The sequence below is a fragment of the Vombatus ursinus genome, unplaced genomic scaffold, assembly GCF_900497805.2.
Source record: "Vombatus ursinus unplaced genomic scaffold, bare-nosed wombat genome assembly UNPS02014779.1, whole genome shotgun sequence".
Classification (NCBI taxonomy): domain Eukaryota; kingdom Metazoa; phylum Chordata; class Mammalia; order Diprotodontia; family Vombatidae; genus Vombatus; species Vombatus ursinus.
This window is the reverse complement of record NW_020954557.1, coordinates 14236766-14251017: the sequence shown is the minus strand read 5'-3', so window position 1 is coordinate 14251017 and position 14252 is coordinate 14236766. Positions and strand designations below refer to the sequence as shown.

General features: G+C 38.1%; 1 protein-coding gene across 4 annotated transcripts in view; it reads right to left on the bottom strand.

The window, feature by feature from the left end:
• Positions 1-14252, bottom strand: part of HECW2 (HECT, C2 and WW domain containing E3 ubiquitin protein ligase 2) — a 433607-nt gene that overhangs the window by 162121 nt on the left and 257234 nt on the right. The gene's annotated exons all lie outside the window — the stretch shown is intronic.

Here is a 14252-nt window from a genome sequence, read left to right as displayed (position 1 = left end):
CACTCTTGAATTAAATATGGATATGAAGCCAAACTGGGGCTCCTATAGTCCTACTCAATTTGAGTTACTATTTCATTTCCAAAAGCCAAATCAGATAGCAACAAATTGTTCTGCTTCCTGTTTCCTTTTATATCTTGACAGCTCCTCTGAAAGTCTGATAAGAATGCTTCACACACCCATGTTGTGTAGAAGGAGATGTATTCAATTTAATCAAACTCAGACAAACCTTACTGAAACTTACTGTATGTAGTTCACTGCAACAGTTGACCACCTCTCTTCCTTTAAGGAGTTTATAATCTAGTTAGACAAATCACTAGTCAGTTCATGCACCTGAGTTTCCTAATCTGTAAACTGAACAGCTTTGTGGAAAGAGCACTAGCTCTACAGTCAGAGACCTGGATTTAAATTTTGCCTTGAAAGTATTTGACCTTGGGCAAGTTATTTAACATTCCCAGGCCTCAATTTTCTCATCTTCTAAAATGATGGGGTTGGTCTAGATGGCTTCTAAGGTCCTTTCTAGTCTGGAACTATAATCCTATGACAAGCTAATCTATTCAAAATCCAGGATCTATGATTACATGGCTAAATACATACATGTGTGTTGTAGAGATAATCTATAAAATGGAATAGAGAAAAAATGTGACAAGCCAGTCAGAAAACCACTGATCATTTGAACAAGAAAGGAAACTGATGAAAACAAATTAGCTCTCCTTTTTAGTTATTAGTGGATTTATTGACATATCTTTGATCTTTTCCAAATTCTTGATATGATTTCCTAATGTCACACTTGAAAATATGGTAGTATTCCTGAAATCACCTAGGCAGAACTCGCTTTTTCTTGCAGGTGCTTGTAATCGTGAGTTATTAAGAATAGCCAGTAAGGGGCAGCTAGGTGGTGCAGTGGATAAAGCACCGGCCCAGGAGTCAGGAGGACCCAAGTTCAAATCTGGCCTCAGATACATAATACTTACTAGCTGTGTGACCGTAGGCAAGTCACTTAACCCCACTGCCTAGCCAAAAAAAAAAAAAAAAAAAAAAAAAAAAAACAAACAAACCAGAAACAAGAATAGCCAGTAAAAACAGTCTAAATAACAAAGTTTGAAAAGCTAAATAACTTTTATAATATGTATTGTTCTAAACCACTAGGTTTTAAAAGTATATAGGATATTCTAATAGTCCATTCAATTGTACATACATATATATTTGTTTTTCCCAAGGCACACTTCCAAGCTAGTCAATAAAGGCATACTTTATGGAAACTCAGTTTTATTAAATGAAAGCTAATAGTGAAACAGGTTTAATTATGCTTATTGAGATTTTTGTGTGATTTTAAAATTGTTTTGAAGCAAACCTACACTTAGTGATTTCTCTCTCATTGTGAAGTAGGATGTTTATTTCAATAAATTTCTTAAGATAGATGGCAATTTCTATTTTTCATGCCCTTTCCTTAAAAATTGGATTCTACTATGCTTGATTATGATTTTCACTTAAAACTTTCAAAAAATTCTTATATTCTTTTATTTTAGGATATTTATGACAGGATTACAACTATGTTATGTTTATTATTACCATGTAGCATCATCTAAAGTTGCCTTAAAAAGGAACTTGATACTTTAAGAATTAAGCTGTCTTTTAAAAGGATTTAGTATATAACAAATTCTCTTCATCACAGCTTAAACAGATAAATAAGCTTTCAGTGGGTCAGTGCTTCCAAAATATGTTTCCAAGCAACTATTTCATTTAAAATACTGTGTCTGATACCATGCAGTTTTAACCTTTCATCAGGAGATTTTAATGAATCAATATTGTTTTGGATGCCTATTAACCTCTAAAAATTAAGGCTTTTTCTAACTATCTTCAATAAATAGAAAAGGATTAAATAAATACAAATGATAATTTCTTTTCTGGGAAAGTGTCCATACTCTGAACAAGATCAAAGGGCATAAATAAAGTGTGATCAAAGGCAGTTACTTCTGTCCTAAGTATTTCTCTTGGGACAATTGCTTCAGAACCACCTATGTATAAATGCTGAATGTTGCTTTTTTGCCAAGATGTCATTTTCTACAGGGAAGCTTATTAAAGGAAAAGAAATAGAGGCTGTAGGGAAGGAAGGCAAGAATTTATTGTCACCAGTGACATGCTCTCTGAACCAAACTTCAGGGGACCATTTATGTAATTTGCTCAAAATACCACAGGCAATAAATGGCAGATCCAAGATTTAAACCTAGGTAGGTCCTCTTACTTGAAAACCAATGCTCTTTCTATTGCATGATGCTGAAAGAACAGTTTAAACCTGAAACTTATATTGCAGAAGCAAGTATTAAGTGCTCTAATAAGTCTGTGTGAATGACAAATTATTAACTAATCATTTTAAATGGTTTTGAAAACAACAAATAGTTCTTAAAGGGCTTAATGAATCAATAGATATCGATGCAGAATACCTTTATTCTGGTTGATCAATACAGGATGAGCTTCTCTCATATAATTTGCCTTTTTGGTGTCATTGTTCAGTTATTTCGGTCATATCTAACTATTCATGACTTCTTTTGGGGTTTCCTTGGCAAAGATATTGGAGTGGTTTGCCATTTCCTTCTCCAGTTCATTTTACAGATGAGGAAACTTAGGCAAACAAGATTAAGTGACTTGCCCAGAGTCACACAGCTAGTAAGTGTCTAAGGCCAGATATGAACTCAGGAAGATGAGTTTTCTTGACTCCAGGCTCCACACTCTCTCCATTGCCCAACCTAGATGCCCATAATTTGGCCTGAAAGGACATTTTACCAAATTTGCAATAATAAATACTCAAGAACAAGGGCATAAACATTTTTTAATGAGAGAACCACACAATAAGAAATGCATGTGTATTCAGGCTACATGGTTTCGGTTTTTGTTTTTTCAATACAAAAATCCTGCTATGTTATGCACTTTAAAAGTCCAGTTTCCCTCTTACAAAAGAAGATAAAGGGGTTATACTAACATCTCTCTGCTCTCTAGGCTATCAGAGAGAATAAAATGTTCTTTTAAGAAAAAAGAACAGAAGAAAAGATTCAGTGGGATAGTAATAAAATGGATCTGAAGGAGAGAGTAAACTTGACCTATGTTAAGAAGGTTGAGGGCTGAAGAAAGTGACAGAGGAAAAGAGGAAAGGACCACAGAACATTTGGAACTAAGGCACAGATATGAGGCTCTTTTGGAATGGGTAGACCTGGAGTAAGGAGGAGAGACTGTCTGAGGAGGGTTTGTTATAGTGGGGATGCCTTACAGGTAGGGAATGGTCAGGATGGTAGTAGAGTCCTTTTCAGTTCTCAATTCTGTGGTTCTATGGCAAGAATATACAAGTGCTGTCACGTAAGTGGTCATCCAGTAAAGGGAAGTTAGAAAAAAAATGAAGAGTAATGGTAGGAACTTCCCCGCTAAGGGATTCAGAAGCAGCTGTTTGTCAATGAACATTTAAAAAGAGAGACTTGCCATTTTCCACAGGCATGTATCCAGGATCAGACAGAGAACCTCCCAATATCTGTCAAACTGATTACTAGGTAGCTAGGTGGTGCAATGGATGCAGTATAGCACTTGGAGTCAGGAAGAGCCGAGTTCAAATCTGGCCTCAGGTACTACTAGTTGTACGACCCTGGGCAAGTGACTTAACCTCTATTTGCCTCAATCCACTGGAGAAGGAAATGGCAAACCACTCCAGGATCCTTGCCAAAAAACATGAACAGTATGGCCCAAAGGGTCGTTAAGAATAAGACACAATAGAACAACAACATCCCTACTGCTGGGACTGTTATTGTTGTTGTTACTGCTGCTGCTGCTGTTGCTGGTACTACTTCTACTATAGAATATATAGAAAGCATTGATTAAGATTATGAATTCTAGGGCAAAAAATTGAAATTTTCATCTCTGCTGCCAACAGACAGCAAGGGCTTCAAACAAAATCATAACTAGGAATTTTTGTATGGGGGCCAAGGATCACAAACCCTGCTGGAGTATGCACCACAGCAGGCATCCTCACGTGAAGGATGTGGGCTGACACCAGCCCTTAGGGAGAGAGAGAACCCTGGGGACCATGAGGTTGCTGATGAAGATGAGGCTACCTACCCCCTGGAGCAGGGGTTCTTCACTGGTTTCTGCGTCCTGGACTTTTGGGGCAGTGTGGTGAAGCCTATGGACCCCTTCTCAGTATAACATTTTTAATGTATAAGATCAAACACAGAGGATTACATAGGAAACCAATTATTTTGAAATATACTTATCAAGTTTTTTTTTAATAGTTCACAGAACCCCTTCTTTATAAGGATAATGATATATAGTACTCCCTATTTAAATGAATCTTAATAACTAGGTTGTTTCCTTCAGCATTCAAGAAACTTGATTATTGGAGAGTACAGTGATTGGTAACCCTTGAAGCAAACAGAAAGATGGTATAGGACAGGAAACTTAAAAGAAAGCTTAAAACCAGCTGTTGGGCCCTCCTAACCACCACTACCACCAACACCACCACAAACTTCTTAAAGATTTAGTCTAACTCCTTTACTCTGTGGAGGAGCTGACTGAGGCTCTAGAGAGGCTAAGTGATTTTGCCATGTTCAGCTATGACTGGAATTGAAGTGGAGTCAGATGGAGCCCAGATATTACATACTCATAGACTGTTAGGGAAGGGACCTTAACACCCAGCTAATTCAACCCGCTCATTTTACAGAGAAGGAAACAGATCTAGAGTTAAACAGCAGAGACTAGAACTCAGTTCTCCCTCTCAGTTCAGTTCTCTCCTCTCTGTTTCAGCCAAGCAGTTGAAATATAGCTTCCTTCAGAGGAATGAATGTCCAGGGTAGCAGTCCTTGGTCTCATGACTCAGGACCATCAGCTTAGGCAAGGAAGAAGGTTCTTTAATTCTTCTAGACATACCCTGACCCCCAAGTTCACCCCCATCACATTCTTCTCATGGGAAAAAGTTTAAACAAAGCTTCAAGAGAAATTAAAGTCACTGAAAGGGTAAACATAGAAGCATCCGCAATAAGGCACAGTCAACTAGATAGGGCTTAGGTGCCAACTCCATCCCCTGCCTTGCTATACCTAAAATGTTTCCACCAACCCCTCTTCTGGAGCAAGTCATGATGAGAAGGAACAGAGAATTCCTAGGCATGAGGTAGTATCTCCCTGTCCCTGAGCTTCTCATTCTTCAGGGGCCCAGTATCCCTGAGGGGTCCCCCTTTCCCTTCTCAAAGTGACCCAGCACACTTTTATCTGCCCCTCCTTTTCAACCACTGGACTCTAGGTTAATGGAAAATTTGAGAAACCTTAAAGACAAGATTTTCCCAGATAGGGAGAGAGATGTAACCCCAGGAAGATATGGCCTTTCAGGAGGGGCCAACATACTACCCCCTACTTGAAGAGTCCCCTTCTCCACAGACTATGTTCCCTACAGAATGGGAAAGATGGGCAAAGTTGTCAGAAGTAAGAAAATGGAAACTGAAACTTCTCTCTGTTTCTCTTTAATTACTAGTAAAATTCTAAAACATACTGTTGAAGGGATGGATGCTAAATATATGAAAAAGAGATAAGCTATAAAGAGCTAGCATGGTTTCATCAATAATAGGTCATAATTAACTACAAAAGACATGTGAAGAAAGACACTATCTGAATCCAGAGAAAGAACCAATAAACAGAAGTATGTAAAGAATGATTTTACATACATACATATATATATATATACACACACACACATACATATATATATATTTGTGTCTAATGGTAGCCATCTCTAAGATGGGGAGGGGGAGGAAAGAAAAAAAAAGAAAAAAAGAAAAAAGAAATGTATGTGATATCTTTATTATATATATTAAAAGGAATAGCAAGTTGTACATAATAGATTTGCAGTTTCATCTACAATAATTTTTTTAAAAATTATACTATGCTATGGAAATGCTTATTTTATCCCATAAATTAAAAATAAATAAAAATTTAAAAAAAAATAAGTTATGTTATTATTTCTTTTTTTAAGGAGATTTTAGAAAAATATTTGATCATATTTTTCATGCTATTCTTAGTTAAAAATGGATAGATAAAAACATCATAGGGTGAACTGAAAACTGGTAGTATTATTAAGTCTAAAGAGAAGTCATTAATGTCAGCTTGGAAGAAGGGCTCTGGTAGAGTACCCCAAGGATGTGTGTTTGGCTCTCTGTTATTTATTCAAGTCACAGGATAATTGGAAAAATTGGGAAAAAATTGGAGAATTACAGAGACATTATTGGAGAAAATGGGAATCATGAATCAACAGTGTGATAGGGCAGCTAATAAAACCAGTGCAATCTTTTGTTGTATTAAGACAAATACAAAGTCTAGAACTAGAAAGGAGAGAGCTAAAAGGTAAAAGGAAATTTAGCCTTAATGTAAAGAAAAACTTGGGAGGCAATGAGCTCTTCCCTTCACTCATGATCTTAAAAGCTATGCCTGGATGATCACCTATTGGGTATATCATAGAAGAGATTCACATTAGGTATGGGCGGACAAAAGGACCTCTCTTCCATTATATTCTTAGATTCTATGACTCTAGGTTGATATAAATTGATTTTAGCATTTTAGCAATGTCATTTAGTATGACACCTGGCAGGAATCAGACAATATTAACATATGGACAAGGATTTGTGCCCTATAAACTCACTAGTTCCTATGTGGTAGCTAATTAGGTATGATATTTGTTTGCTGAAAATACCAAGCAGCCACATTCATCCACAGGCCCCGGGTATAGTGGATACCCAAGAAATAAGAAGAGTATACACTGGTCATAATCCTCTTCTCCACATTTAAAGAGGTATGCCTAACTCTGTTCTTTATATATGAAGATGACATTATAGAACGTCTATCAATTGGATAGCATTTTAAAAAATTATTTATGAAAAGCAAAGATGATTTCACACTTACTTGTCTGCACCCTCACCTATCTACCCCCTTTTGACCAAAAGTATGCATTTTACATTTACGTCTGGGTTGGCCAAATTTATAAGTCTTTGGTGATGGAACAGAGCAAAACTGCCTATCCTATGAGAAAGGGGGCACTGAAGGTACAATTCTGGCCTCATCATCGCCTAGCAGAAATAACCAGCTGGAGTCAATGAACCTTAGGCGGTCCAGATATAATAGGCAAAATGTCATATAGAGAAAAAAGCAAGCAAGTAGGCCAATTTGGCTGTAATGGAGAGTTCATGAAAGACAACCATGTGCAGTCAGCCTAGAGAGGCTGGCTGGGGCCAGACTGTGAAGATCTTGAAGGTGTCTGCATTTTATCTGAGAGCAATTGTGAGTCACTAGAACCTGCTGAACAGGGATGCAACATTATCAGGTATGTGCCTTGGGAACATCAATCTGGTAGCTGTATGAGGAATGGACTAGAAAGGGGAGAGACTGGATATAGGCAAATGAATTCGGAGGTCATTTTAGTATGGGCAAGAAAACTAGGGGAAGGTTGTGTGAGTAGAAAAAAGAAGTCTCATACAATATAGGATATAGGGATGGGGGTAGGGATGAGGGAAAGGAAGAAGTCAAACATGACCCTATAGACTATGAGCTCCTTGAGAACAAAAACTATTCTCTTGCCTTTTTTTTGTATCCCTAGAGTTTAGCAGAATGTCTGATACATAGTAGGTTTTTAATAAATGCATGTTGACTGACTGACTAAACCTGGGTGATTAGGAGGGTGGCTCCCTCATTTCTTCAAAAGAAATAGCTAAGTAAAGAAGAGGATTGAATTTGAGGGAGTTGGGTTGGGGACAGAATGAGTTATTTTGGACATGTTTAGTTTAAGATGTTTATGTCATACCCAGTTGGAAATGTCCAATAGTCCATTGATGATATGGGATCAAAGCTTGGGAGAGAGACTAGTCATCTTCACAAACAATGATAGTTGAATCCTTAGGTTCTAATGAGATTGCCAAGAGAGAGAATGTTTATAGAGAAGAACAGAGTCAAGGATACATTCCTGTAGTACAGAGGTGTCAATCACGTGTCCCAGGGGCTACATGTGGCCTACAACTCTCCCAAGAGAGGTTCAAACTAGACTAAAATATAATTGGGAAATATTTAACCAAGTAAATAAAAATGCAATAAAACAGATTTATATTACATTTTAAAACCAAGTCAGTATACAGCCATAGGGGTCATTGTGTACAGTTTGGTGGCCCTGTTTCCATTGAGTTTGACACTGCTGTAGTATACCATGTACATCAGGGATGAGGAACGGATGATGTTGACTATGAAGTAAGGGGATTAAACCATATGGCTCTAAGGCTCTTCTATATCTAATCCTATTATCCATCAAAGGAGACTGGGAGGAAATAGCAGAACAGGAAGGAGAATAAAGAAAGAACTCTCATGAAAACCCTGAGAGAGAGAGAGAGTATCCTGTAAGAGATAATGTAGTGTCAGATGCTGCAGAGAAGGTCAAGAAGAACAAAGACAGAGAATGCCATTAGATTTGGTAATTAAGTTATCACTCATTACTTTGTAGAGAGCAATTTCATTTGAATGATGGCATCTGAAGCCAAATTGCAAGGGTTAAAAAATGAATGAGAGGAGAAGACACAATGACTATGAACAGCTTTTTCTAAAAGTTTGGCTGTCAAAGGGGAAAGAATGATAGCTTGAGGGGACAGTTAGGTCAAGTGCCTATTTTTTAAGAATAAAGGGGACTGGCATTTTTGTAGGCAGCAGAAATGGAACAAGCGCATAGGAAGAAATTGAAAATTACAAAAGAAAGTGGGGATGATCATTGAGGCAAGCTGACTGCCAGAGAAGTTAGGAAAGGATACAGGAGTGGAGAACCTGCAGCCTTGAGGCCACAGGTTCCTCACCCCTACTAGGTTCAAAGTCACAAGGGGATGAAAGGATTGGTCTTGGCAAGAAGGACCACTTCTTTCTCTGAGACTAAAGCAAAGAGTAGAGGAACATAGACTATAGGATCATAGATTTAGGGCTGTAAGGGACCTTACGGGCCATCTATTTCAACTCTCCATTTTACAAATGAGGAACCTGAGACCTGGAGACGATGACTTACTCAGGGTTGCAGGGCTCAGATTTGAACCCAAATCTTCTAATTCCAAGTCCAGTGTTTTCTTCCCATTATACCACACAACTTTTCAATGAAAGATAACATTAAAGAAATTTTGAGGGATAACATAAAGTTGTAGAGGACCTAGTCAGCATACATACATGGCTTTCTCTGGCACTGTTCAGCAGCAGAAATGTAATTTACTTGGGGGTGGTGCAGAAGATAGAGCACTGACCTTGGAGTCGGGAGGACCTGAGTTCAAATTCAGCCTCAGACATTTGACACTAGCTGTGTGACTCTGGGCAAGTCACTTAACCCCACTGCCTAGCCAAAACAAAAAAAAAAGAAAAATAAAAAAAAAAGAAATGTAATCTACTACCCTGCCCCCATTTTACAAAAGTGGCCCAAAGAGGTTAACAGATATCCCTAAAGTAGGATTCCAAATTCAATATTGATAGTTGGTGCAAAAGCAGTTACTTCAATATGCAACAAAAGCAGATATTTATGAGAAGACAGGCACATTAATATACTGTTGGTGGAGCTATGGAGCAGCCCAACCACTCTGGATAACCACTTAGCATTAGGCAAATAAACTGACTAAAATGTCCATACCCTTTGAAATAATGATCTCACTACTAGGAGTGAGGTTGAAGGAGGTTAAAAAAAACTTGAAGAAGATTAAAAAAAAAAACAACAGAAAAAAAGATCCAATGTAAGGCAAAATATTGATAGTATCCCTCTTTATGGCAGTAAAGAACTGGAAAGAAAATGGGTGCCCTCCAGTGGGAAACTGCTGAATAAACTATGGTATATGACTAATGAAGTCAATATTGTATAGAAGCAGTGCTGAAATTGGAGTTTCACCACCTGAATTCAAATGCTATTTCTGCCACTTACTACCTGTGTGACCTTGGACAAGTCATTTAACCACAGTTGTCTCATCTGGAAAATGAGAGGTTTAACAACATGACTTCCCACAGTTCCTACATATTTTCTCCCAGCTTGAGATCAATCATTCCTTCAATGCTGAGGAAGATCAACTGAGGCAAACCTAAATAAACAGAACCAGAAAAACATTGTATACAGTGATTACAATGACATGAAAGAAAAGATTACTTTAAAAGCTAATTATTATTAATTATTTGGTAATAATAAAACAGTGGACAAGTAATGAAACAAGCCTCCCACCTCATGGCAGGGAGGTCTACTAGGATTAATAGAGATATAGAATGCAGTCATATATGGTCACTGTACTGAATGTTGTTGCCTAATTGCTATTTTTTTTGTTACGAGGCTGAGTTCTTCCCCTACAAATGACTGTGATATAAAGACAAAACACATCAATAAAACATATTTTTCTGAAAAGTCATCTCAAAAGTCTTTTCTCCCTCCCTGAGAAACCTGATGCCATAGTTAGCTGTATAACAGGACCTTGATTCTTTGACAATTTTCTAAGAGATATTTTTTTTCAGTGTTCAAGTTTTCTTCCCTAGAGTGACATCTCTCCCTGTCTTCTAGATTCTCTCAGACTTCAAAGCAATCTTTTTCTGAATTTTAGTAGAATGAGAGAAGAAGTTTATCCGCTGGCACAAACAGGAGCACAACTTTCTGAGAATAATAGCTGTCAGTCTTTCGAGTCTCAGATGTGCTTTAATCCTAAATGGGAAGAAGTGGTTCAAAGCTAAATTGCCTGCTGAGGGAGGGAGGGGGAGGGGGAAGAAAGCAGAGAGGGAAGAAGCCAAAGCAGGGATTAACATTTGGTATAAGATCATCTTATACCTTACATCTTATATAAGACCTCCTGGGGCATACTACTGAGGATTTCTACCCTTACACAAAACAGTAAAGCCCTTATCTTAATAATGGATGATAATCCTCGAAGAGCCAAAGTTAGCATTAAAGCTGGTTGGGGCAGCAGGGAATCAAAATAGATAAGAAGGGTCATAAGAAGAAAGCACAATAAACATAGTTACACATTATTTCAATCAATGTAAATCAATAGCTCCTACTGGAGATCTTTCCTGGACACCCAGTTATTAGCATACTATCTGGAAATTTCTTAGATATAGTTTGCATATATATTTAACTTATTTGTCACTGAACCTCTCAATAATATGTAAGGTCTTGCCAAAGGGGAGCGGTCCACATCTGTGATCCCTGCTATATGGGAATGCTAAGGCTGGAGGATTAAATTGAATTTGGGAGTCCTGATAGAACCTATCAGGTGTCCTGAGTAAGTCCAGGGACATACATGGTGACTTCCTGTGAGCAAGTGGCCATCAGGCTGCCTAAGGTGGGTGGAACTGGCCTGGGTCAGAAAAGGGACAGGTTAGGCAGCTAGGTGGCACAGTGATAGAGCACCGGCTCTGAAGTCAGGAGGACCTGAGTTCAAATCCAGCCTCAGAGCACACACTTGACACTTACTAGCTTTGTGACCATGGGCAAGTCACTTAACCTCAATTGCCTAAAAAATAAATAAATAAATAAATAATTTGGGGCAGCTAGGTGGTACAGTGAATAGAGCCCTGGCCTCAGAGGCAGGAGGACACGAGCTCAAATTTGGCCTCAGACACTTGACACTTACTAGCTGTGTGACTGTGGGCAAGTCACTTAACTCCAATTGCCTCACCAAAAAGCAAAAAGAAAAAGAAAAAAAGAGAAAAAAGGGACAGGTTAAAGCTTCTATTCAAATCCAATGTGGAACTAATCAATCAGGTAGTAGAATGAGCTCCTGAGAGGCCACAACATTTCTAGCCTAAGCAAGATACAGAAATTCATTCTGGGGAGGAAAAAAAATTATAATCTTCTTGTTTAAATTTGTAAATTGTTTGTAAAAACATGTACAAATGCAAACTGTTATATCTTTGCCATCGTATCCACGATGCATGGCATATATAGTTATTGGTTGATAAATGTTTGCTCAAATAGAACTAAGTGAAATTGAGTATTTATCCATTTAAGTAATAGGCATGGAACTCTACTTGTAATAAACAACAAATATGAAGAATACAGAGAAGCTCAGGAAGAGATATGAACTGATACAAAGTGGACCAAGTAGGACCAGAAAAATAATATACAAAATGATAAGAATGTGAATGTAAAGTACAGTCACAATAAGGAATGTTGCACATTTCTAATGTTCAAGCTTTACCCTGAAGAAGAAAGCAAAAGTATACTTCCCTCCCTTCCTTATAGAGGTGGGGGGCTATGGATGTGGAACATTGCACGTATTATTAGATTTGGCTGGTGTTTTGATTGATTTTGCTGAATTGTTTTTGTTTTTGTTTTTTTTTTTTTGGTGAGGGAATTGGGGTTAAGTGACTTGCCCAGGGCCACACAGCTAGTAAGTGTCAAGTGTCTGAGGCTGGATTTGACCTCAGGTCCTCCTGACTCCAAGGCTGGAGCTCTATCTACTGTGCCACCAAGCTACCCCTACCTTTCCTCTTTTTTTGTTCTTTGATGCAAGAAAAGGATCTCTAAGGACCAAGGCAAGGGACGAATTTGAGAGTTGACAGTGATATAAAAAGAATAACAAAAAAAATGAAATTTAAATGCAAAAAAAAAGAAAAGAAAAAACCTGTAGTAGGTGAATCAGGAGAAAGAAAAAAAGGCAGATGTAGTTCAGTTTACATTTTAAACAGAAACATCCCTATTCAAAGGCTATTTTAATATTGCCATTTAAAGGATTATGGGAAGCCCAACTTTCTCCCAAAATACTTCTCCCATAAAGTTTCCAAGATGCCAGCATCCCTTCCCAGTTGACCTGCAATTTCAAACCATCAGAATCACTCCTTTAGGACAGTCACACTGGTGGTTCTAGGGCCCCAAGATCATGGAAGCAGGGCACAGGATTGTGGCATGTTTAGCTAGAAGAAACATTCAAGATCGTCTCATTCAGCACTCTCGTTGTATAAATGAAGACCAGAGTATAAATGAATTGCCCAGAGTCACACAGGTAGAAAATAACAAAGTTGAGATTTTAATTCAGGCTCTCTGGTTCCAAATCCAGTGCCTTTCTGCTATACCAGACAACTCAGATACCACTTGAAAAGAAGCTATGTTGTGAGAAGGAGGAGGGGGAGTTCTTACCCAAAGGGAGCAGTAGGAGGTCTATTCCTGCATCCTGGAGTAAAGGTCCTAGGAAGATCTCTACTTCCTTGTAGAGGGTCATTTAAAAGGTTAGAGTGAAGCTCTGCAATGGTAAATATATGTGTGTGTATGTACACACAGGGCAGCTAGGTGGCTCAATGGATAGATAGAATGCTGGACCTGGAGTCAGGAAGATTCATCTTTCTGAGTTCAAATCTGGCCTCAGACATTTAACAGTCATGTGATCCTGGGCAAATCACTTAATCCCATTTACTTCAGCTTCCTCATCTGTAAAATGAGCTGAAGAAGGAAATGGCAAAGCACTCCAGTATCTTTGCCAAGAAAACCCCAAACAGAGTCAAAAAGAGTTGGACTGGAAACTGACTGAACAACAAATACCCATACACACACACACAAACGCTAGGCTTTTTTCCACTTAAAAAACACTGAAATAAAAATTTAATGACTATCATTTGAATTTCAAATATCTAATTGTGAACCCACTTAATACCACCATTGATACATAAGTTTTGTCTACAATGGATGAAAGATAAGTGGATTTTTCTTGGATCGTGTAATCATCTGTGTGACTTATTTCTAAAATTTAAACACTCTGAGCCTCAGTTTCCTCATTTTGAAATGTGGATAAAAATACCCTGCTTACCTTACAAGAAAGCATTTGTGACCATTAAATAATTATATAAATGTGTTATTATTAGCCTCGAAGATGAGGACATTTGCTTTCCAAATGCAGTTAAGTCGGTCAGTCAGTCAACTAGCATATACCAGGCACTGTGCTAAATACTGGGAATACAAAGAAAGGCAAAAAAACAGACCCTACTTCCAAGGAGCTCACAGTCTATTGGGGGCGAGGGGGAGGAGGAAGAGAAATAACAAAGTGAAATAGCTATAAACAAAGAAAATAGATACAGGATAAATTAGGAGTCTTGGAAGGAAGGTACTCAGATTAAGGAGGATTGGAAAAGGCTTCTTGAAGAAGCCCAAGGAACTTGGGCTCAGATTTGAAGGAGGCCAAGGAAGCCAGAAAGTGGAGATGAGGAGAGAGTGTTCAATGAGGGAGTGTGTTTCAGGCATGGGGTTCAGCCAGTGAAAACAC